This window comes from Mirounga angustirostris, unplaced genomic scaffold, assembly GCF_029215605.1.
Source record: "Mirounga angustirostris isolate CCGP_5_RB_7025 unplaced genomic scaffold, mMirAng1.0.hap1 SCAF_3, whole genome shotgun sequence".
Taxonomy (NCBI): Eukaryota; Metazoa; Chordata; class Mammalia; order Carnivora; family Phocidae; genus Mirounga; species Mirounga angustirostris.
In genome coordinates, this window is record NW_026991711.1 from 42,620,010 (window position 1) to 42,644,885 (window position 24,876).

Below are 24,876 nucleotides of genomic sequence, written 5' to 3' on the forward strand. Positions count from 1 at the left end.
AAAAAATAAATAAAATCTAAAAAAAAAAATTAGGGTAGATGGATAGTGACCCTGAAGTTTGAGAACCTATAAGGGAAGTGGTTGGGTGTGGACTTACCAAACTCCGGAGCAGAGGAACGCACCAACCTGTAACGGAGTCCTCCAAACTCTCTTTTTATCAGAGAAAGCTGGATTTCTCGGGATCTCTGGGAATTTATGGGCTTGAGCATGGACTTCCTAGGATGAGAAACACCTGGATGCCTCAGGCATCACAGGTCCCTCCTCTCAGACTCGCTCTTAAGGAGTCTGGCTCATACCACCTGTCACTCAAAGCGCAAGGCTGATGAACGCCTCGCCCCTCCCTCTCCCCCTCAGGGTCACGGTGCTTCAGTGCCAAGCCCCAAATACAGGGGAATGGGGGTCTGGACCAAAGAATGTGCAGGAAAGGGACTGCCCGGGATCACAACTGGGGAGTAAACTGCACATGAGCTGACCACAGTTCTGTAGCCTTCTAGGAGCAGGCATGGAGGAGCATGTACTTGCAGTGATTTTATAGACTTTCCCTAAGGAAACAGTCTCCCTTTTAATCAGTGAGTTCCAGGCTTAAGAACTGACTGAGATCTGGAAACTGGGGAGGGATTGGGCAAAGCAAGTTTCTGTGGACTTGGAGAAGGCCCTGGGGTAGAATGACACACTCAGGTGTTTCACACACATGAAAACATGTTGGCTGTAAGGTGAATCTAACCTTTTAGGGAACAATCTCCTACAGGTGTAGCTACAATCAGAGGTGAAGGCATGTGATTGGGGCACGCTAAGGTCTTTGCTACAAGAGCTTTCTTAGACTAGTTTTAATGTGTTGACGGGTGAATTTCTTTGACCTCTATGGGATATTTGTATCATTTCACAGGCATGGTTTTTTATGATACAATTTTCACTGTTGAATGCCTTTTCAGATCCCCTCTCCTATGCATAAGTGATAATGTGATGGATGGTTTCCCTGGTAGCTTTGTTTGAATTTCAAAATAATTGTCCTCTGTCTCAGCACTGCCAATCCATCTCCTTCGTTTATTCAGTTTGTAGTTGTTTTAGTTCTGTTGAGAAAATGGTTTGGGAAGTCAGGTTTCCCTGTATGAAGTGCTACAGGTATTGGTTAGGAAGGAGCCAGGAGGACTGTGGTGTTGTTACAAAGTATGTATAAGCCTCCCTCAGCTCTTCTTTTTTTGTTTGTTTTAATTTAAATTCAATTAGCCAACATATAGTGCATCATTTGTTTCAGATGTAGAGTTCAATAATTCATCAGTTGCATACAACACCCAGTGCTTGCTCATCACATCCCGTGCCCTCCTTAATGCCCATCACCCAATTAACCCATCTCCCCAACCAACACCCCCTCCAGCAACCCCCAGATTGTTTCCTATAGTTGAGAGTCTCTCATGGTTTGTCTCCTTCTCTAATTACTCCCCATTCAGGTTTCCCTCCCTTCCCCTATGATCCTCTGTGCTGTTTCTTATATCCCACTTACGAGTGAAACCATGATAATTGTCTTTCTGATTGACTTATTTCACTCAGCATAATACCCTCCAGTTCCACCCACGTCGATGTAAATGGTAAGTATTCATCCTTTCTGATGGCTGAGTAATATTCCATTGTGTGTGTGGAATATTTTCTTCTTTACTCACATATTCTTTATCCATATTCTTATTTAAAGAAGATGTGAAAAGGGGCACCTGGGTGGCTCAGTCGTTAAGCGTCTGCCTTCGGCTCAGGTCATGATCCCAGGGTCCTGGGATCGAGCCCCGCATTGGACTCCCTGCTCAGCGAGAAGCCTGCTTCTCTCTCTCCCACTCCCCCTGCTGGTGTTCCCTCTGTCACTGTGTCTCTGTCTGTCAAATAAATAAATAAAATCTTTAAAAAATAAATAAATAAATAAAGAAGATGTGAAAGAATATTCACATCTTCTTTATCCATCTAGGCCTTTGGGGAGATAACAAGCTATGTTCATTTATGAAACATAATCCAAATAGTAAACTATGAGATTTTTAATGACAATTTAAGTGCTTTAAATTTTATAGTAACCCTAGATTTTCTCATAATACCTGACATGAGAGATGCTTAAGAAGTGCATACTGGATAAATAAATGAACAATATCTAGCATTTTTATACCCTTCTCTAACATGATCTTTCAATATTTCATTCTCCATACCCTTCCAAACTGCAGTGTCAGCTCTACCAAGAAGATCCTCAGTGGTCCCAAATCCATTTCTCCATGTTCATTGTCCTTTATCATTTTCAATTTCTTCCTGCTAAAAAATTTCATTTTGGTTAATTTATTTCCCATAGGGTCTCCCTTTCCCTACCATAAAACTACGTCGCATACTATACATCTTTCATGGAACTTACAGGGATGTTATACCTTTAATTGTAGTTATTGTTATTGTTTTGTTTTTTTGGTGATACTCTTTTAGATAATCTGTATTTATAAAAATGATGATGGTAATACGTTTAAGGAAATATTCTATAAATACAAAAATGTTATTTCTTTGAAAATGGTGAGTGGTCTGCTATGTAACAAACCATTTGCTAAATAATGGGGATGCAACAGTTAGTGAGACATACACACACAATCATTGTTCCCATAAAGCACACTCTAATGAAATAAATATGTGAAATATATAATTATACAAGCACTAGAGAGACACCACTAAGTTCTATAAGTGAAAAGCACAAGTCGTTATAAAAACTTAAAAATGGAGGGGTGCCTGGGTGGCTCAGTCGGTTAAGGGTCCGACTCGGTTTCAGCTCAGGTCGTGATCTCGGGGTCATGAGGTCAAACCCCGTGTCAGGCTCCACACTCAGCCAAGAGTCTACTTGGGATTCTGTCTCTCCCTCTCCCTACTCTCCACTCTCACACTAATAAATAAATCTTAGGGGAAAAAAAAAAACTTAAAAATGGAGATAAAGAAAGGCTTTCCCTAATGACAAACATCATAAATTGATTTCTCACAGTACTGGAGTCTGGGATTTCCAAGATCAAGGTTCTAAGAGATTTAGTGTCTGGTGAGATCTGGCTTCTTTATGGACTGCTATCTTCTTATTGTAACCTCACAGCTGGCAGGGGCAAGAGAGCAAGCTAGCAAGAGAGCTGTCTAGTGCTCTAGCCGTCTAGGGCACTAATCCCGTTATGAGTGCTCTGTTCTCATAACCTCATCACCAACAAGTCTCCACATCCTAATACCATCACACTGGGCCTTAGGTTTCAACCTATCAGTTGGGGGGTGGGGGCGGGATGGGGCACAAACATCCAGACTATAGCAATAGCCAAGCAAAGGATTTTGTTGTTGAGGTCATTTTGTTTTGTGTGGGACAGTAATGACCAATACTGTTAACATGTCATTAGGGAACATGGAGCTTACTCCCTGGAAGCAAAGATACTAAGAAACATTGGCTGGGGCATCATGAGCCCAGGAGAGCTGGGGGAAAGCTAATCAGTGGCTCCATTGTGTAAGGCATCTTGGATGAAGCTACAGATATTTCACATTCTAGGGTAATTCTTTGTAAATGTTATCTACAAATGTTTATTACAACATCAGTTCTAATGTAGAAAATAGAAAAAAATGCTTAACATTTAAAAATAAATGAGGTGATGTATGTTATATGATAAAATATTATGTTGCTCTTAGTATTTGTAAAATATTGAATGACATTAGAAATTACTTATAAAGTTCAGTTGAAAAAACATTAATACACAAGTGTATTAATAAGACAGTATGCTTAATTCGTATACTAGTAGAATTCTAAGTATTAGCATACTTAATTAGTACAAATTTAATTCCATAGAAATCATACATGTATAAGGAAAAAAATGCATAGACAAAAGCAAGTCACAAGTCACACTTAGAAGCACTAGGTTTTGTTTTATTTAAGAGCCCTAATATATTTGATGAATACGCTAGAATTGGAATTAAGTGGCATTGTGTGGAATTTACTCTGACCAATCATCTTACCTTCTGTTTTGGGTTTTGCTTGGTCTAGAAACATTAGTACACGATATCTCTTGTTTTCTCTCACATGTTTTATTTAACTCTACAGCACTTGTACCAACAAAATCATTGTCTTTCACAAAATAAAGTTAAAAAACACATGCTGCCAGAAGCACTATCTAACTTCTGTCATTTTCGGAATTAAGAACTCAAGTTACATCTACATGTGAACTAAACTGCAGCAAAAACATCAGTTCTTTTGGCTATCTTCATTATTGATACCTGTTGTTGGGACTGAATCAATCTTGAGGCAATCTACATCAATCGTTACAACAGCTTAAGTGAGCCTATCAGTCACTCTATGGAACACTTACTTTGCACATGTGACCATGACATTACACTAAATCGCTTAACCTTTTAAAACCTAAAAATATCATCTTGCCAATGTACATATTTCTTTCTAGAGCTGCATGATCTTTTCATTGTTCTTGTCTTGTCTAAAGGTTTTCTGCCTTTTCTTAGAGGAAGAGCAAAGACTGAGATAATATAATTTAAGGTAAAATTTCCTTTCTCTTTTTCTACTGTTTTAAAGAATATTTAATTTCTTTGTTACTGTTCATCAAATTTTCTTATACAATCTCTGCAATAAGTCAGATGAAGAATTGATTTTACGATGCTTTCACAAGCATTTAAAGGCACATATAAATTAAAATACATTACACAATTCTCAATTGAGTAAATGTCTCTGTTGATACATTGAACAGAATTTTTAGGCACTAATGTTGAATTTTGAAGGAACACTATTGCTAGTAATCACTGGAATTGCTAGCAATCACTATTGCTAGTAATCCAATGTTCTTTTTAAATGTTTATGTATGGCCAGTGTAAATTCAGATCCCTTTCCCAATAGAACACATTCAGGTTCACTCTAGTTTATACTGTTCCCTAGCTTGTATCTATGTCTCCCCTTCTTTATCCCTACCTTTGGAAAACAGATTATTTTGTCCAGATAGACTGTCTAATAGTTTTTTAAGAGCCCAATTGTATACTTATTACAATCAATCACAAGGGGTTGAATTAAAGTAAAATAGACAATATAATAAAATGTGAAAAGTGCCTTAATAGAAGTAAAATTGCAATGTTATGGAAGAACAAAAAATAGTACCTAACTGGAAAAGGAGGGGATAAGTAACAGCTTTCTGGAGGAAAAGACCATCAATAAAAATCTTAAAGACTAAGTAGTAGCTAAACAGGTAGGAGCTGTTTAGGAAGAGCAAGTAGCGAGTTCAAAGTTAGAACTGTAAGACAGTATCTCTACATTTCTGACTTGTAGAACTTCCTTTACTTATTAAGCTGAAATCCATCTCATTTTAGCATCTACCAATTGTTCTGAGTCTACTTTCTTAGGGCCTTAAAGACTTTGATTAATTTATTTTGTCAATTACCTTACCAAAATCCAGATGAAATCTGCCTGCTCACGTTTCCTTAATATGAAAATATAAACGCTGCCAATGATGAAAATGAGTCTAGAATAGTTCAAATTGGGGTTAATTCATTAGGATATACTAATGATAAAAAAATGGGTAAACAGGATCTGTTTCATAAATCTGAGCAGTAAATGTGTAATAAATGAGAAATGGAGATGACAGTGCAATAAAATGTATGGTGTATGATTCCAATGGAAAGGACCATAGAATCTTTACATTCTTGTTGAGTTCAGGAATACTTACAGTTCTGAGGAATATGGTTTACTGAAAGGAATGAAAAAAGGGTTATAAAAGGATGAAAATATTTAGGTGATGCAACCACTGAGGCCACAGATAATTAAGGAGAGATGTAGGAAAGCTAGAGAGTGATGGGTCTAGCCTGAAGTCAGCACCTGAAGAATTTACAATAGGGAGGTGAGAACGGGAAAAGCAGAAAGGTTGATGGACCCCAGGTTGTTGAGTGACCCCAGGAGCAGGTGTGCACCAGTTGAGGCACCAGGGTGTAGAGCATATCAGCAGAAACGTAGGAGCCATTGAACCAGGAGGAAGTGCCCCGACTCAGCAGAATTTGGAGGTGGAGAGGAAAGACACAACACAGAAAAAGGGAGGAAGTTAGAGGGTCACATGATTTTATAGCACATAAACTCTCTGAGTACTCTGAGCATAGTCACAGAACACAACAAAATCAGCCCTTCCTCAAAATGATCAATTCCAAAATGTATACAACTATTACTGATTGGTCAATAGGGTAAGACTCTAACAATACATTTAGAGCAGTGTATAACTTTGAACAGAGAAGTGAAAATGTAATGTAATGAAACCGTATTTTAAGGAAAAAAAAATTATTTTTTTAATGTGAACTATCCTTACAGATGGCATTTCTTCCTGTGGCTCTTTGTCAGACTTGGTTTTGAGAGAATTTTATCTCTTTCCACTGAGAAAATAACAAGAGAATTATATATTACAATATACGGAGATTTTAAAGGATTGAAGTAGGGAAACATATCAGGAAAAAAAATAATGGGCATTAAAAAGATTTGATTAGGGGCACCTGGGATCGAGCCCCATGTTGGAATCCCTGCTCAGCGGGGAGTCTGCTTCTCTCGCTCCCCCCCACCTCTGCTCATGCTTTCTCTCTCGCTATCTCTCTCTCAAATAAATAAATAAAATCTTTAAAAACAAAAAAAGCTCCTACTAATATGATTGGGCCTTCTCTTTGTAGCTGTTAGAGCAGGCTTTAGCATTCTGTGAGACCATCACATTTATATTTCTTTATTTTTTCAACTAATAGCTGGGGTGTGCATTTACCAAACTTGTCAAGAAGTCCACATTTTCCTTCACGAGGCTTATTTATCCCCAAAACATTCTAGAAATTCAGGGCTATTCAATCCAAAAAGTAAATCCTTCTTCCAAAGCCAGGAATATGGGAACTGATATTTCTAACACCAATGGTACTGTTATTGTTACATAGCCTTGATACTAAAAATTGGTCACACCAGGGGAACCTGACTGGCCCAGTCAGTTAAGTAGTCCAACTCTGGTTTCGGCTCAGGTCATGATATCAGGGTTGTGAGATGGAGCCCCGTGTCTGGCTCCACGCTCTGCGCAGAGTCTCCTTGAGATTCTCTCCCTCTGCCCCTCACCTCCTAAAATAAATAAATAAATTCTTTAAAAGAGGTCAGTCACACCAAAATTTTTTTTTTAAAAGTTGGTCATATTCTTCCCTGGAAGCTTATTCAAAGCTCTGTTGATCCTTCTTTGTGCCAGGCTTTATAGGTATTTACAAAATGGTGTTTCCTGGTTTGATTTCAATAAACAAAAAAATAAACTATAGCTACTTCAGTTTACATATGCTCACCTATTATCAAGACACAAATATGGACTAGAGGAACTTTCAACTTCCGGCACAGTCTGCCATCCTAGCCTATCCCTTCCATCCAAACTAACAAACCAAAACAAGACCGAATCTTTGAGGAGCCTAGGTTATCATTCCAGAATGCGGCTGCCAGTAGGTTAAATTACCCTAGGGATCCCTTCATAATGGTGGTTCTCAGTGGGGACTATTCTAATCCATCTAATGATATTGACCATCACAAGGGAAGCTGCATTACTAGTTTATTTTCTGAAGAATTCTTGAGGCCTTTTTAAATTTTTATTACCTGCTCATTAGAAACTCACTACAATCTATCTGCAAATGTTTTGAAGATTTTTTTTCAGGCCGCATCTGTTCCTGTGCTCTTTTCCCCTTGCTTATTATAAATAAAATGGACCAATCAAGTACAATCATGAATTCAATTTGATTTTTGGTCATACAGTGTCTATTTTAACTCATAAGTGGAAGATGAAAATAATTCTTCCCTTTCTGCTGTGGGAAACTGGGGCAGGTCCCATAACTTTTCTAGTCTCTTTTATGTAACCAAAGTCCCTATGGTCCCTGCAAATTACAAAGAACATAGTCAATTAAGCAATGAAAACTCAATAAGTTTTCTTCCCTCCCCTAGTCAGGCTTGTTGCATGTGGGGGCTAGACTTTGCAGAATGTATAAGGTTGTGGGTCCTTTCCCGGGTCCTCTGAGACAACCATCCTGTGTTCTTCTGGTTGTATATCCCTTGCTGAAGTCTCTGCCTCTGCTTTGGACAGGTGGCCCCCTTAAGCCTCTGGTTTTGCAGTGTTTATCTCCACACAGATTTTTTGCTGTGGTGCATTGAGTCAGGGTGACTGTATATTGATACTTGCAGAGTCTTCTAGTTAGAAATCACATAACATCAACACATTCTTACACGCACATACACACACACATCATTAGTAAAAAGCATTTGGAAGCTTGTTCTCTTAAAGTAGAGTCTGTTTTGAGATTATAGGACATCTATGTTTCTAGTCACAGAAATGCTGTATTTGTGATGTTCTGCCTGACTAGGCTCTCTGTTGCAGAGACTGTCTGCTTTAAGTCCCACCCCTTACCTTTAATTTGCTCTGTGTTCAGTTCCTAATGGTACACTCAACTCATGTCAGGGCTTCAAGCTCCATTTTTTCCCCAGTTGCTCTGTCACTTGACTCCTCGCTTATACTCTCCCTCCATTCCAGTGGTTCTTAATTTTCCCTACATGTTGGGATCTCCTAGGGAGATTTTTTTTTTAACTACTGTCGCTCAGGCTCTATCCATGGATTTTTATTTAACTTTGCTGAGATGGACCCCTGGCATAAATATATTCTTTATAGGCTCTCTCTGTGATTCCAATGTATAACCAAGGTGAGAACCACTGCTTTGGTTAGTTCACCTGTTCTTGGTTTTAAATTGACCCAGCATTTGCTTTCCTGCTTCACAGTGAACATCACCTGGTTTCAGCAAATAAATTAAGCTCAAGTTGTATTTCTCAAAGATTTCCGATAAATAGTAATCAGGCTATCTAGCAATGTGTCTATTTATTGAGAGGGGGAATTATGTGATTATAATAATAATTTTGAAAAATATCCAGACCCAAATCGTTATTCCATCTTCCCCTCATTTAAGTAATTATTAAATCCATTCCTTTTCATGCATTATGGGCTGAATTGTGTCCTCATCTGAAATTCTTATTTGGAACTGCTAATTCCAGTTTCTCAGAATGTGAATGTATTTGCAGATAGTCTTTAAAAAGGCGATTTAGGTTATGGAGAACCTGGGTGGTGCAGTCAGTTAGGCAGCCAACTCTTGGTTTCAGCTCAGGACATGATTTTAGGGTCATGATATTGAGCCCCATGTCAGGCTCTGGGCTCAGCCCAGAGTCTGCTTGGGTTTCTCTCTCCCTCTCCCCTGCTCACGCCCTCTCTCTCAAATAAATAAATCTTTTTAAAAGAGGTAATTTGGGTTAAATGAGATCTGTTTGTGGGCCCTAATTCAAGGTGGTTGGTGTCCTTATGAGAAGAGGTAATTAAAACACAGACTTGCATAGGGAAAGCCATTTGAAGGTACCAAAAGAAGACCGCCATCTGCAAGACAAGGAGAAAGACCTCAGAGTGAAACAAACTCTGCCAACACTTGATCTTGGACTTCTAGCCTCCAGAATTGTGAGAAAATAAATTTCTGTTTAAGCCACCTAGTCTGTAGCAATTTGTTATGGCAGTCCTAGCAAATTAACTCACCATACATCTAAATATATATTCATATCCTAATTATACTAGTTGTATGCATGCTTCTAATCCATTCTCCAAAAGGTAATCAGGTCAGCTATCCAAAATACAACTATGACTATGCCATTCCTACTTAAACTCCTTAAGTGACCTATCTCCCAACCCATATATTGCTGGCTTGACTTTGAAATTTATTTTCTAGTACCAAATATTTCTAATTCTATATGCCTAGCATGTACTTGCTTTCCTCTACTCAATTTATCCTAAACCCACTCTATATAATTATCCCTACTATTTTTTTTAAACTTATAAGTTTAAAGATTCTTCTCAGGAGAACTTCATTGAACACCTCCAGTCACTCATAATGATCCTGGTTGAGTTAATATATTCACCACGATACTTAAATATCCTATGCACAAACAAGTGTTACATGTATTTCATTATATTAAAGTGATATGTTTATATATCTATCTCGACTTAAGGATTATAAAATTATCAAGGAGTCAACTATTTCTTATTTCTCTTTGTAGTTCCTAGGCAGGTCTAATGCAATGTTTGCAGTAAAATCACTTGATATTTGTTAAAGAAATGTTGCACTTCCTTGTGTGGGTCTATGTTCAATAAATAATGGCCCGGATTACCTGCATCCCAGACCCTTGACAGATAATTCAACCTCAAGATGACTGCATTAAAATTCTCATTAAATTTTACTTGGAAAGTATATGCCCTTTATGGAGGATTGCTTCATAGGACAGTTTATTCTTTCTATTAGATCTTGAGTTCATCAGGTGAAAGAAGACTGTGCATGTATATTGCATGGTGTGTGAACCCTGTGAAATAGTCTGGAAAGTTCAGCAAGCACCGTATTTGAGTTTGTGCTTTTAGTGAGAAGGTTCATAGTTTTTTCAACCAGTAGTCAGTTTCTTGACTCCAAAATTTTACAGGCTGTCAATTATATATTTGTAGGTCTTATATTTACATCAAGGCAAGCTGACAGTAACTAGTGATATAAACTACATTATCTTGAATCTTCCTGGAATACTTTGGTTTTTATCTTTCACATTCACAGAGATTACAGTCTTCAAAGAAAACAAACATAACAAAACCAAACCACTACAACACAATCCTTCTGAAAGCACTGTCTTGTAAGGGAGTTTTAGTGAGAATACTGCTCATTACATCAGTGCTTCCATGATGCTTCCCATATGAAAAATGTCTTGCATACACTTCACTATTCAGCAAATATTTTTTTCCTAGGGACCAGGTGCTTTGTTTTACACCAAAAATATGTTGATAAATAAGACCAGAAATATGTTGGTAAATATGGTCTGCTCTTTTGAAACCAAAATTTTAGAGAAAGGAAGGATGCAAAGAAGTAACAACATGTCTGAGGATGATACGCAAACATTTAAAGTAAGAAGAGATAATGACTGGACAATACTTTTTATTGGATATCAAAGAGAAGATCACCAAGTAAATGACATTTAAACTGAGACCTGGGGGCGCCTGGGTGGCTCAGATGGTTAAGCGTCTGCCTTGGGCTCAGGTCATGATCCTAGGGTCCTGGGATCAAGTCCCACATCGGGCTCCCTGCTTCTCCCTCTGCCTCTGCCTCTCTCTCTCTCTCTCTCTCTCTGACTCTCATGAATCAATAAATAAAACATTAAAAAAATAAAATAAAATAAACTGAGACCTGAATAGCATGAAGGAGGCAGATGTATAAAAGTCAGAGAAAGATCATTATAACAAACAGAACTGCTAGTGAAAAGTCACTAAAATATGAACATAGTTTGGCATGTCCCAGAACCAGACAGAAGACCAGAATGTCAAGAGGGAAGAGTGTCAGCAGATAAAATCTTAGAGATGGATGGAGAGAGGATCAAGTTGGACACTATAGACCTGGTAGAATTTGGAAATTATTCCACATAAGAAACCAAGAGAGGATTTTCAACAGGAGGCATGGTAAGATCTGATTTCTAATTTTAATATAACTCAATTGTTTTTTTGTGTGTGAATAATTGATTTTATACAAGAGTAGAAGAAAAGAGCACTGAGGAAGTTACTACCGACACATATCAACTTAGAGGTGATAGTGATTTGAAACTGAATGGTAGATGTAGAAATACAAGCAGTTTGATCAAGATATATTTTATATGTAGTATCGATTGAGCTTGCTAATGAATAAAGACGTGATATGAGGTGAAGAAAGTAATCAGAGAAGATTCCTAGGTTTTGTCTATGTATCTGGGCAATTGGTGATGCCATTTAATAAGATGTGAAAAACTAGCTAAGGAGTAGGTTTACTTGAAGTATAGATATCCAAGTGAAGATATAAAGCAACCATTTGTATATATGGATCTTGAACTTAGTAGCAATATGTAGATGGCATGTAAACTAATAAACCTGATACTCTGTTTAGAAAAACATGTTCATAGAGGAAAAAAGGGATGAGGTGAGGTCAAAATAAAAAAAGGAGGGATTAGCCAGGGACACTGGGATGGAGCAGAGAGTGAGGTAGGGGAGTGTGGTGTCACCAAAAGCCCCTGCAAAATCCAAAAAACAGAGAAAACAATGATGTGAGAATGAGAAAGTGATCACCTGTAAAAGGCCAATAAAGAGAACCATTACAGGATTTTGAAATATAGAGGTCATGTGTCTTCTTCTCTTTAAGGAAAATGTTTTTAAAAAGTGACATTTTTTCTCAGATCTGATGAAAGATTAGAAAAATATTCTTATACTGAGAGGAAGCAATTCCCTTGTAACTAAAACTGTTCAAGCATACAGATGGTGTGTTGTAAAACACTTAGAGCTCATAAAAAAATAATAAAGTTAGTGCTAGTGAATCGAAGCAGCAACTTGATAAGTGGATTAATGAGAATAAAAAACTTGCTTTCTATCATAAAGGTCACGTTTTTTCTGTTCACTCATTCTCCCATTCATTGTAAAAGATAACATTCATGTTTTACTATTAAGACTATCTTTAAGCATTGAATACTTTACCTTCTAAGCTTATATTTATTTGTAAAATTAATAAACATTATTTTTAGAGCAACTTATGTACAGAGCAAAATTAGGTAAAAAAATTACAGGGAATTCCCATATATCACTGTTCCCACACATGCACAATCTCCCCATTATCAATATCCCACCATATAGTATACAGTTGTTAACAATGAATGAACCTACAGTGGTACATTATTATTACCCATAGTCCATAATTTATGTTAGTATTCACTCTTGGTATTGTGTATTCTACAGGTATTCACAAATATATAATGATATACATCCATTCATACAGAATAGTTTCACTGTCCTAAAAAAATCTGTGCTCTGTCTATTCATCTCACCCTTGCCCCCTAACTCCTGGCAACCAATGATCTTTTAATTTTTTCCATAATTTCTAGAATGTCATGTAACTGGAACCATACAGTTGTAGTCTTTCCAGATTGGCTTCTTTCACTCTGCAATATGCATTTAAGTTTCTTCCACATCTTTTGACGGCTTGGTAGCTCATTTCTTTTTAGTGCTGAATCATATTCCATTGTTTGGATGTACTAAAGTTTATTTATTCATTCTCCTATTAAAGGACATCTTGACTATGTCCAAGTTTTGGCAGTTGTGAATAAAGCTGATATAAACATCTGGATGTAAGTTTTTGTTGTAGATATAAGAGTTCAATTCATTTGAGTAAATACCAAGGAATGTGATTTTGGGTATTTATATTTTTAAAATAGTTATTTGAGAAAATTTTATAGGATTAATTGTATTTATTCCTACCACTCAGAAAATGTACTGTGTTCACAAAAGATGTAATTTTTCATTTAAATTATTAATGACATTACCAATATTTGCAATTTTATTTTCCCTTCCTTTTTTCTCAAAAGTAATATAAAATGTAAAGCTGGTTTTATTTTACAACTTTAATTCACTACACCCATTTTGCAGAAATTCAAAATGACATTGAATAAAAATGAAGATCCTTTAGAAATTGTCAAAATCCAGAAGTAAACAGCGCCTTATGGCTTTATCTACTACTTTGCCAAAAGTACTCTTGACAAAATGGTGAGGATGGAATCCCAATTGGAGAGGGAAAAAGGGATCTGAGAAAGTATTGTCCTTAAATAACTCTGTTATTTATGTCCTTAAATAGCTGTTATTATGTCCTTAAATAACTTCAAATATACATCAATTATATACATCAAATAATATCAAACATACAAATATACATACAAATATACATATTATGATGTTATTATGTCCTTAAATAACTCTGTCCTTAAATAACTTTAAAAAGAGAATTTTCTCTGAAAATGAAAAGAAAGTATTTAGTATGTAAATATTTTCCTTTTTTTCTTTCTTTTTTTTTAGAGAAGAGGTACTAGAAACCAATATTTGTTTTTACAGCTACATGACAGGAAGAGCTTGTTTTTTTCATGAGATCTGACATAAACCTCTTTATTAACAATGCACAGTATGTAAAAAGACTATGTTTTTCTTTTTTCATTTTGACTACCAGAATAATCAAAGCCTAATTTGTGCCTCATATGGAGTAATTGTATGTGACATTATTTACCCCTTAATTGTGATAAAATTTCTAAGTCAAGACATTATTCTTAATTCATGTTATAATCTGATCTTCATTCATTTTAATTTATATTTTATCATTTTACAGTTTGTGTTTCTGTTATATGCCATTCCACATATGCGAGAAACAAGACAGTATAAATAAACAAATACGTCTTGAAATGTGATCCTTTCTAACGTGTATTGAGGTAGCAATGTAGGGGTTAGCTAGAGGTCATTTCAGGGCCTGCTGATCTGGGCTTTGATCTCAATTTGTGTCTCTACTTTGTCACTGAAAGATGGTCTCACAACAGCGCCTTCTCAACCTTATATTCTGAAATATAACTAGGGGCTGAAAGAGTTGTCATTTCTTTCTCTCACTGTTTCTATCCTGCTAGTCTTCTCCAACCTAAACACATAACAGGTTAGATGAAGGTTTAAAAATTTGTTTTACTGAGGGTCCATCTATATCTCAACACAGCCTAGAATACATGAAGAACAGATAATTTTTCTCAAACTTGGTAGTTCCCTTTCATCAAAAACATGGTACAGATCTACCTCTTAAAAATAAGAGTAATTCATGTGGGTGCTTCTTCTCTCCAATGTTCCTTTCTCTCCTTTTCCTTTCCTTTCAAGGGCAAATAAAACAATATAACTTCCTTAGTTTAACTTTCACTGTGACCCTTCAGAAAAAAATAGATCTAGAATTACTGTGCTGACTCTTTCTTGGCCTTTCTTATATCCAAGATGTACAGAGTTAATAATTAATGGTATTATTTTAACAATCCAGTAAGGTGGATAGATACGTAGGTATATAGATGAGTAGATAAATATCTCCATACATATCTCAACTAATCTGTATTTGGTACTACTTAAGCCAGTAGGTGGGGCCATTTAACACAAGCTAAGCTATCTTTGTCATTTGAGCATTCCCATAGAAGTGTCTTTATCTAGCCCTCCAGAAAAATTAAACTCTTTGTGACATTCTTCTGCTTAAAATATTTCACTGTATACATTGCTTTTAGGATAAAGACAAACTCTTTTACTTTTTTTTTTTTTTTTTTTTGACCAAGATACCCTTAAGCATCTTCATCCTGCTCATTCTTACTACTTTAACTCTTACTACTAGATTTGTCACAAATGTTAGGTGATATCTATATTCAATTACTTTCTGGTCCTTTAAGGGATTATGCTCTATCACAACTCATGGAATTTGAAACATGCATTTAGTCTGGACTGCTAATTTCTTGTCCTTGAAATCTCAGCCAAAGTCTTGTCTTTATATAGGAAGCCTTCTCCTAGTGTACTTCCCCATGACTCCTCATCCTTGATCTGAATTAGGTAAACAACCTTTATGCATATCCCTATCACAACACTTAATACACTGAATTTTAAATCCTTTACTTGAAGCTATTTTCATTTCCATTATATTTTGAAGGATAAATCTGTGTTTGTGGTTTATAGCTGTATTTCACAATATCCAACATCCAGAAAATGAATAATAAATGGCTTGAAGAAAATGTATTCAGCTCAATATTCATTGAACTAAATACATGTATAGAACAGAGGTGAGTAGATTTAGTGGTTCATTCCAGACATACTGGTAAAGAAAACAGATGTATGATTTGGGAAAATAGTTCTTTCTAACCAATGCCTTCTCTCTCCCACAGGCTGAAATTACTTCCTTTGTCTATTGCTTACATAACTATCAATCTAAAAGTTCTATTACTAATTCATTTAGGTAAAAGTAGTACTCTCCTTCAACATTCACATGTCCAGAGAATGATTAGGCTAAGTACTCATTCAATGCCTGTTTTCAATTGTTTTTACTCCTGTTGCTTTTCTAATAATAAAGGATTACCTAGCCTAAAACTGCTCAGTATTATGATGTAAACTGAAATCTATAGTAATTGCAAGAGGAAACACTAGAAAACTGCCTATGTGTTGCTGGGATTAAAATACATTTGGAGATATTAAATATTTAGTGCAAAAAATTGTACCAATTTTCTCACTGGCATATTTTTTCTACTTAATAAAATATGTACGATATAGATTTTTTTCCTTGGGACAAAATAAAGTGAATTCTACCACAACAAATGTTATTAACACAACAAAATAAACTTTATAAAAACTGACCAAACTTGAAATATATTTATTTACCCTAAATTAACACTCATGAAAAAATAATTGCCACTAAGCTACTAACAATTCACTGAAATCAGCCACAGTGCAATGTGCCAGATTCATATTCCCACAACTCCAGCAAAATAGCTCTGTCAAGGATGCAAGTTTCACATTGCAATAGCCATTGGTCATATCTTAATCCTCATATTTTTTAAGTGGTCACTCATATTTGGACCAGAATTTTAGAGTGAACATGGGCAGGAGAAACGTGAATAAAAAAAACAAAACAAAACAAAAAACAAAACAAACAAAAAAGATGGTAAGGCTCATTTGTAGTAAGTAAGATGGTGACTCTGTGATCCTTCCAATTGGAAACTGAGGAGCTAAGGGGGCCAAACATGTTGTCACGCTTTTAGTACCTACCTAATGTATTTCAAAAGGTTGTATAAGGTAGCCCTGCCTGGTAATCCTCGGTCCCTTCTATACGAAAACATACTGAAAAGTAGAGTGAATTTATCAAATTCATAGACCCCAGTGTAAAAAACTTCTACTTCTAAGACCTTTAGCTCAAACAACTCCAATAATGTTGAATCATCTACTCCAGCTTATACAGCGCTTAACTTTCATCCAGTGTGTCCATTTACACAGTGAACTAATTAGTTGAAATATAATTCTATTTCTGTCAAGGGAAATGAAGAACAGAAATCAAGTTTCCTTTCTTAATATTTTAACTCAATTTTTTTCTACTTCCTGATTTGTGAACTATTCCTGGCTAGCAAAAATTTTAAAATGAAAAGTCTCGTAATGGATTGGGCCTTCTGACCTTCAATCAGGCAGCTTTATTTTCAGATAAGTCTTCTTAAAATATCAGAATTGCTCTGAACAAGCATTTTGATTGAATATTTTATAATGTGTCACCAGTTCCTATATTAGGGTATAATTCTAACTCCTTTTTGAACTTGGTTAGTTTCCCCATATGTGGGTAAGACCTCTAGATTTTCAAATCTAAATGTCCTGTGATGAACAAGACAATGGGCAAAATTTCTTTGTGATGGTTATGCTATTAAAAATTTACAAATCTGTTTCAGGGAATCAGAAGCTGCAAGACTCCCTGTGAATGCTGTAGATTGAAAAGTTATCAAAATACAGTGTTTCTAAATGCTCTCTTCCCATTTTCCCTGAATAAACCCAAGCCAGACTTTCATCCCCACCATTCCAGTAAAATGGCTCTTTCAAGGAAGCAAGTGACTTTCACATTTTAATAGCCATTGGCTATTAAAATCTTAATCTTTATTTTGAGTGGCCACTCACATTTCAAGAATTCTAGACTCAAATGTCCAAATGTTTACTCTTACTGTCCTTTTTCATTGGAAACCTAATAGGAATTGTAAACTTAACCTATCTAAAACTTAAATTTTGAACTTTTCCTCCAAATCTTATCCTGCAGATATTCTCCCAAATCAGATAATGGCAACCCTATTCCTCTACTTCCTTTCATGTAAAAATGGTTGGAGTCAATCTTCCTTGACCTCTTTTTCTCTCTTGTCCCAAGCATTCACCAAAAACTTTCCTTGGCACTGTTTTCAAAAATATCCAGAATTTTATCACTTCTTTCCTCCTCCAAGGTTATTCTGTGGTCCAAACCACCGATACCCCTTACCAAGATTATTGTAAGAGCCTTAAAAAGATCTCCTACTTTTGTCACTGCCAAATTACTGCATGCCTTGCTATCTTACTTTGATCAGTTCTTTACTCAAAAGTTATCCTGATGGCAATCCCTTTGCTGGTAACTTTATTTAAAATTTAATCAAGGTACTCCCTATCTCACACACACGCACATGCACACACACACACACACACACACTTTCTACCACTTTCACCTACATTAATTGTTCCCTGTAGCACTAATTAGTATCAATATGCAGAGGATAAGATGCATATCTGCCAGCAAAGAAAAAGGGGTAAGGCTCCAAGCTCTATGTTAATTATAATAATAAATGTTGTCTGCTGGTGAATTTGGTGTTTGGGAAACAAATAAAATATCACTTTAGTTTATAGGTAATTGCACACATAGAACGACCCAACAGAGCCTCAACTGCCTGTAATCACATCTACATGACAAAAACCTTGATGACTTTGAGACTGAACTTCATATCATAATGGGAAGAAACTCGTAGGGTTTCAGGAAAGACTGATCATATTTTACATGTGTAAGGAACATAAATAATTTGTAACCTGAGAGTGGACTGTACTCAATTAAAGATGACTAGACATTCCTTGCTCTTTTCCTATTGAAATAAGGAGCCCATTTTTCTTCCCCCTGAAGCTGGCATTGCCCAATGATTTATTTTGACTAATAAAATAAGAAGTAACAATGTTTAAATTATGAGACAGGACCTTAAGAGTTCCATAAGCTTCTGTTTTTGCCATTTGAAATGCTCCTTTTTGGAACCCAAACACCAATACTGTGAAGAAGTCCAAGTATCTATATGCAAAGGCCAATGTGAAGAGCTGAAGCTCCTGGCCTGCATGTCGACCTGAGGTCCTAGCTGGCAGTTAGCACCAACTACCAGTTGGTGAATAACATTTTGGATTGTTCATCCATCCTAATACTTTAACTAATACCACATAGAACAAAAGGACTGCCAAGTCAACCCACAGAAATATGAAACATAATAAATTGTTGCTGTCTTAAGCCACTTTGGGGGGATGAATATTTTATTAAATAGTAATAAATGACCAAAAACAACATTGCTTCAGGGACCCAGGCCTCCTTCTATATTTTTGTTCTGCTATCTTCTAGAAACATGGTGTCCTTTTGTAGATTCTCTATTTCCAGGTAGGAGGTGATAGAACAGAGAAATGGAAAATCACAAGAGAGATATTTTAGGAACCGTACCTAAGTGTAGCATATCTCTTCCACCCATATTCCATTGGCCAGAAATTGATCACTAAGGCTGCATGCAATTCCTAAGAAACTCAGGGTTTTAGTCTAGCAGTGCACCTGAAGAAGAGAACAAATACTAGCACTTTCCACAATAAGCTAGAAATACAAAAACTGTACTACATTCTTTCCATAATATAGAAAGTGAGAGTGTTTGCGAAGTGTGATGGTATAAATTTTAAAGTAGGAAGCTTAGGGAAAGGGTTATTAATTTGAAATAAATCTTTAGTAGAATGAATGGAAACTTACTTTGGCCAGTTTTCTGGAAGTTAGTTGTGATCATGCATCATAATTTGTAATGGCACTGATATGAAGAATTCTCCCAATCAATATTCTGCTTAAGTTATGGGAAATTTAGGAAACAATAAGATTGTGCCATTGATTAGAGTTTGGGGGGATAAATGTGGGATACTCAATGAACAAATGAGAGAATTGCATTGGCTAGAGTTGGTCAGTCATGTCTATAGGGCAGGACCTGTCGTCAAGAAGATAACTGAGACAAGGGGCACAGAGATTAGTAACATGGAATAACAAAGTTATGAAACTCCCAGTGAGGTAAAACAACATATCCAATGTGATTAACAAAGTGAAAAAAATTCTGAGATAACTATTTGATGCCACAGAATTATTTTAGAAGTAGTAAAATTATAGATGATGGCAGGGTCTTCCAAGTATCCATATCATTAGGTGAGTGAATTGAGTTGAAGTGGAGTTCAGAGGAAGATTATATATATGAAAAAGTCATAAAACTATAAATTATTGTATAGATCATACTTATACATATTAAAATAATTCAAATTTATTCCAAGACTTGGGTGGGAATTTTTCTTACATACAGTGTGTCAAATTTTGATAGAGGTAGGAAAGGGTGAGGATGAAAGTAGATATTTTTAATGAGGTGAAATAATGATGAAGAGATACATGATATGAGCTTCCAAAGAAGAAACTGTTAAGGTGGTTGAGTGAGGATCTAGAAATAATAGCGGAAAATCAGGGAATGTCTACCTAATAAAGAATTTCCACTTCCAAAGCCCCAAAATAAAGCAGTTGTGGAATTGTGAATTGTATGTGTATGTTTTTGTGTTGTTAGGGCTTTCTGAAAAAAAAAATTACTGAACATTGGGACTCAGAACTAAAAGAATTAGCCTTGGAGTGTAATTTATGACTGATTAACAGAGAACTCCAGACATTTACCTATCAGAAATAAATTTTATATTTCAAGGGGTGGGAGTACGGTGGGGCTGATACCCAGAACATATCTTCCTCCTGGAGAAATTTATTTACATTCTAAATTAAAGTAAGAACTCAGGATTTTTCCTTTGGAGCAAAGGTTTTTCTTCATTCTTTCAGGAGGGAAGAGGGAAGGAGTATATAGAAGCAGATAACATTCATATTTCTGTGTTCTTCATCTGTAGTACAGACCCTTATATGTATAGGATAACATATAGCTCTCAGCATATTGCCCCAGGAATAAGAACTGAGGCAAAGGGGAGATGGTGCAAGTATTATTTAAGTATTAATAATTTGTCTGTCCAATACAAAACCCTCATGTGTGCATTCAGGACAATATTAACAACATAGATATTAAAAACCTAACAGAAGTGTAACAGAAGAATGCTAGGTTTTACTTATGACTTCTAGGAGATGGGAGAACAATATGAAGCCAAAGATATGTAAGAGCTTAATTATGAAATTGGGACTCTGAAGTCAGTGAAAAATGTTTTGGATAAAGATAGAGGGAACACAAAAGAGTATGGGAGTGAGAATCTAAGGAGAAATAGGTGACCTTGGGCAGTAAAACGTAGATGGTTACTGAAAGTGCATCAGATAGGAGATGTCATCAAATAAGCTGGATTCAAATTCTCAACAGGAACATAAAGTTTCTGTGAAATGATCAATCATAGAAAACTGAATATTATTGAGAAATTGTTGGGCTCCTAAATATGTCTCACGTAGTTGCACAGACGAAGAGTTTAGACTCTCTCTGAGTCTTAACCTTTTGGTGAAATAAGCATCAATTTTTAGGGTGAAACAAGTCACAACTGGGCTTGCCTACATTTGGCTGTACTTCAAAGGAGATTCTAGCCAGACTTTATTATACTCTGAGAAAATGAAGGTCATGTTCAAGTCTGGATGACCAGGTTTTGCCATGGTAAAGAAGGGTGGGAGCAGTATCCCAGACAGAAACTTGATGGAGAAAGACATGTGTTGCTGTACCATGTACATAACTTAGAGAATAATTTTTATTGTACAGACAGTAAATCATTTCAGCAACCCATGAGTTATTTTCAGAAAATTATCTTTGTAGAGAGTGAGATTTTTTTAAAGATTTTATTTATTTCTTTGAGAGACAGAGAGCACAAACAGAGGGGAGTGGCAGCAGGAGAGGGAGAAGCAGACTCCCTGCTGATCAGGGAGCCTGACTATGGGCTTGATCCCAGGACCCTGAAATCATGACTTGAGCCAAAGGCAGATACATAACTGAATGAGCCACCCAGGCAACCCAAGACTGAGATTTCTTTATGTGATTTTCACTTAAGCAAATGTCAATCCCTCTATTCTACCAATAATGTAAGTACATACTAATCTTAAATCAGAGAAAGCTAACAGTTTCCTCAACCTTGGCTCTGTCTGCATTATGATCATTGAACAACAGGGTGGATTCTCTAAAAATGAAAAAGGAACTACCTTTTATTAAAAAAAATAATTTCTAATTAATTCTAGAAGGCTGTCATAAGGATTAATGGTCTAATTTGTTGAGGTGCTTATATCCATTTCTGATCCAATGTCAGTCCTATATCAGCATTTGTTGAATGAACACAATGTAAGAAGCCTTCTATCTTTTATCTAAAACCCAAAGGAGCAGCTATTTAGTTCATATTCTGTGGTTTGGGAAGGAAATATTCCTGTGATTCAGTCTGGAATTCTGTTTTCTGAGGGCAACTTTGCATGCGTGTGTGTGTGTGTGTGTGTGTGTGTTTTGTTTCATTAGATTTGATTTTTTTCAAATAAATTATTCTAGATTTGTAGTTTTAACACCAAAATCTTGTGCTGTTATTCAAAATAATATGTCGAAGATGCATTCATATTTCTGGGATTCCTACTTGAATTCAATGGTCACAGACAATTAGAATCTATGATAAAGTTTTATTATTTAAATTATCTAGAATTTTATATCAGTACCTACCTACACTTATTTGAGAGGTTTACTCAAAATTAAAATTGGCCATACACATTACTATTAATTCTGAAGAAACAAAGGGAATCTGTTAGAATGTTTTGCATATTTTGGCTTAATTAAATGCCGACATCAAAATTTAAACTAACTTTGGCTTTCCCTGGTGAAGAGATGTAAAAACTAATTTTATTAATTAAAGTTAATAAATGTTTGTTGAGTTTTAAGTATGAGTTTTAAATGAAGTAACCAATGTTTCTTAGGTAAGAAAAAAGAGAAGCCTTAACAAAGTTTATATGTCCTTCAAGAAAAAGCATAAAGTCAGTAAGAACCCCAACGAGTCGATTTTCAGTGTAGTGCACTGTGGTTTAGCTCCATAATTCTCATTATGTCTAACTGGCATCAGGCAGTTAAACTTGCTATACTATACTAAAAATGAGGCAAGTACAGTATCATGCTGTGCATATACTTCAAATATGTTTAATATCTTATTGCTATACTTAAGTTTTACTCACCAGGACAAGCTTCACTGAGGTTCCTGTCTTCTAAATCGAAAAAAGAAAATCACTTTGAACTTTCTACTTTGAAGAGTAAACGCCAGCAGAGGAAAACAGTCCTCCTGTGTGGACAAATGCCTTACTGTCCTCGCACACTAGCCACCTACATAAAAATGCTGTACTGCTTTTCTATTGCTGTGTAACAAATTATCACACACTTAACAGTTTAGCAATACACAATTATCTTGTTTTGCATGGGTTAGAAGTGCAGGCATGGCTCTGCCGCTTAGCGCCTCACAAGGCAAAAATTGAGGTGTCAGCAAGCTAAATTTATACCCAAAGGGTGACTGGGATATGCCTCCAAGCTCCGTTTATTGGAACAGTTCACTTCCTTGTTGTATAACGAAGGGCCTGGCTTCACGTGGGATTTGCAGAAAGCCCCCCTCAGATCCTAAAGCCACACACTGCGCCCTGCCATGCAGCAGCCTGTCAAATCATTACAATTTACATTTTTAAGGCCAGCAGGAGAATCTTTCTCCAGTCTTCTAAGACGAAGTCTTCTAATAACAACATGTAATAAACCTAATCATGGAAGTGATCATCCTATCACATTTACTACCCTCTACTGGCTAGAATCAAACTTCAGATTCCACGACACTCAAGGGGAAAGGATTCTACAAGGTTTATCCAATGATTTTTGGGGGTTCACTTTATGGAATGTCTGACAAATTGCTATATCTGCTCAAATCAACCCATGGTTATGTTTTTCTTCACTCTATATCAAATGACACATCATGTCATTTAAATTTTTCCATTTTTCATTTCTTTCCTTGAATTTGTTCTTTTCTCATAATTTTCATTTTTTTCACTATGGCTTTTAATCTTCTTTTATTGCCATAGGTATGTGAATTATGTCTCACTGAGGCCAAAAAAAAAAAAAACTGTTAGAAGAAATGAATTCAGTAAACTTGCAGGATGCAAAATTAACATACAGAAATCTGTTGCATTTCTATACACTAATAACAAAGTAGCAGAAAGAGAAACTAACAGAGCAATTCCATTTATAACTGCAGCAAAAAGAAGAAAATACTAGGAATAAACTTAACCAAGGAGGTAAGATTTGTACTCTGAATACAATAAAACATTGATGAAAGATATTGAAGATGACAACATGAACAAATGGAAATATATACCATGGTTATGGATTGGAAGAATTAATATAGTCAAAATGTCCATTCTACCCAAAGCAATCCACAGATTCAATGCAATCCTTGCCAAAATACCAACAGCATTTTTTATAGAAGTAGAACAAATAATACTAAAATTTGTATGGAGCCACAAAAGACCACAAACAAACAAAGTAATCTTAAGAAGGAACAAAGCTTGGAGGTATCATAATCCCAGATTTCAAGTTATGTTACAAAGCTATAGGAATCAAAACAGTATGTTATTGAAACAAAATATACACAAAGATCAATAGAACAGGATAGAGATCCCAAAAATAAACCCAAGCTTATATGGTCAGTAAATCTATGACAAAGAAGGCAAGAATATACAATGGGGGAAAAACAGTCTCTTAAACAAATGGTACTGGGAAAACTGGACAGCTACATGCAAAAGAATGAAAGTGGACCATTTTCGTACACTGTACACAAAAATAAACTCAACATGGATTAAAAACCTAAATGTGAGACATGAAATTAAAAAACTCCTAGAAGAATGGGATGCCTGGGTGGCTCAGTCAATTAAGCATCTGCCTTCAACTCAGGTCATGATCCCAGGGTCCTGGGATTGAGTCCTGCCTCGGGGCTCCTTGCTCAGTGGGAAGCCTGCTTCTCCCTCTCCCACTCCCCCTGCTTGTGTTTCCTCTCTCGCTGTGTCTCTCTGACAAATAAATAAAAATCTTTAAAAAAAAAAAAACACCCTAAACTCCCAGAGGAAAATTTAGGCAGTAATCTTTTGGACATTAGCCTTAGCAATATTTTTCTAGGTATGTCTCTTCAGGAAAGGGAAATA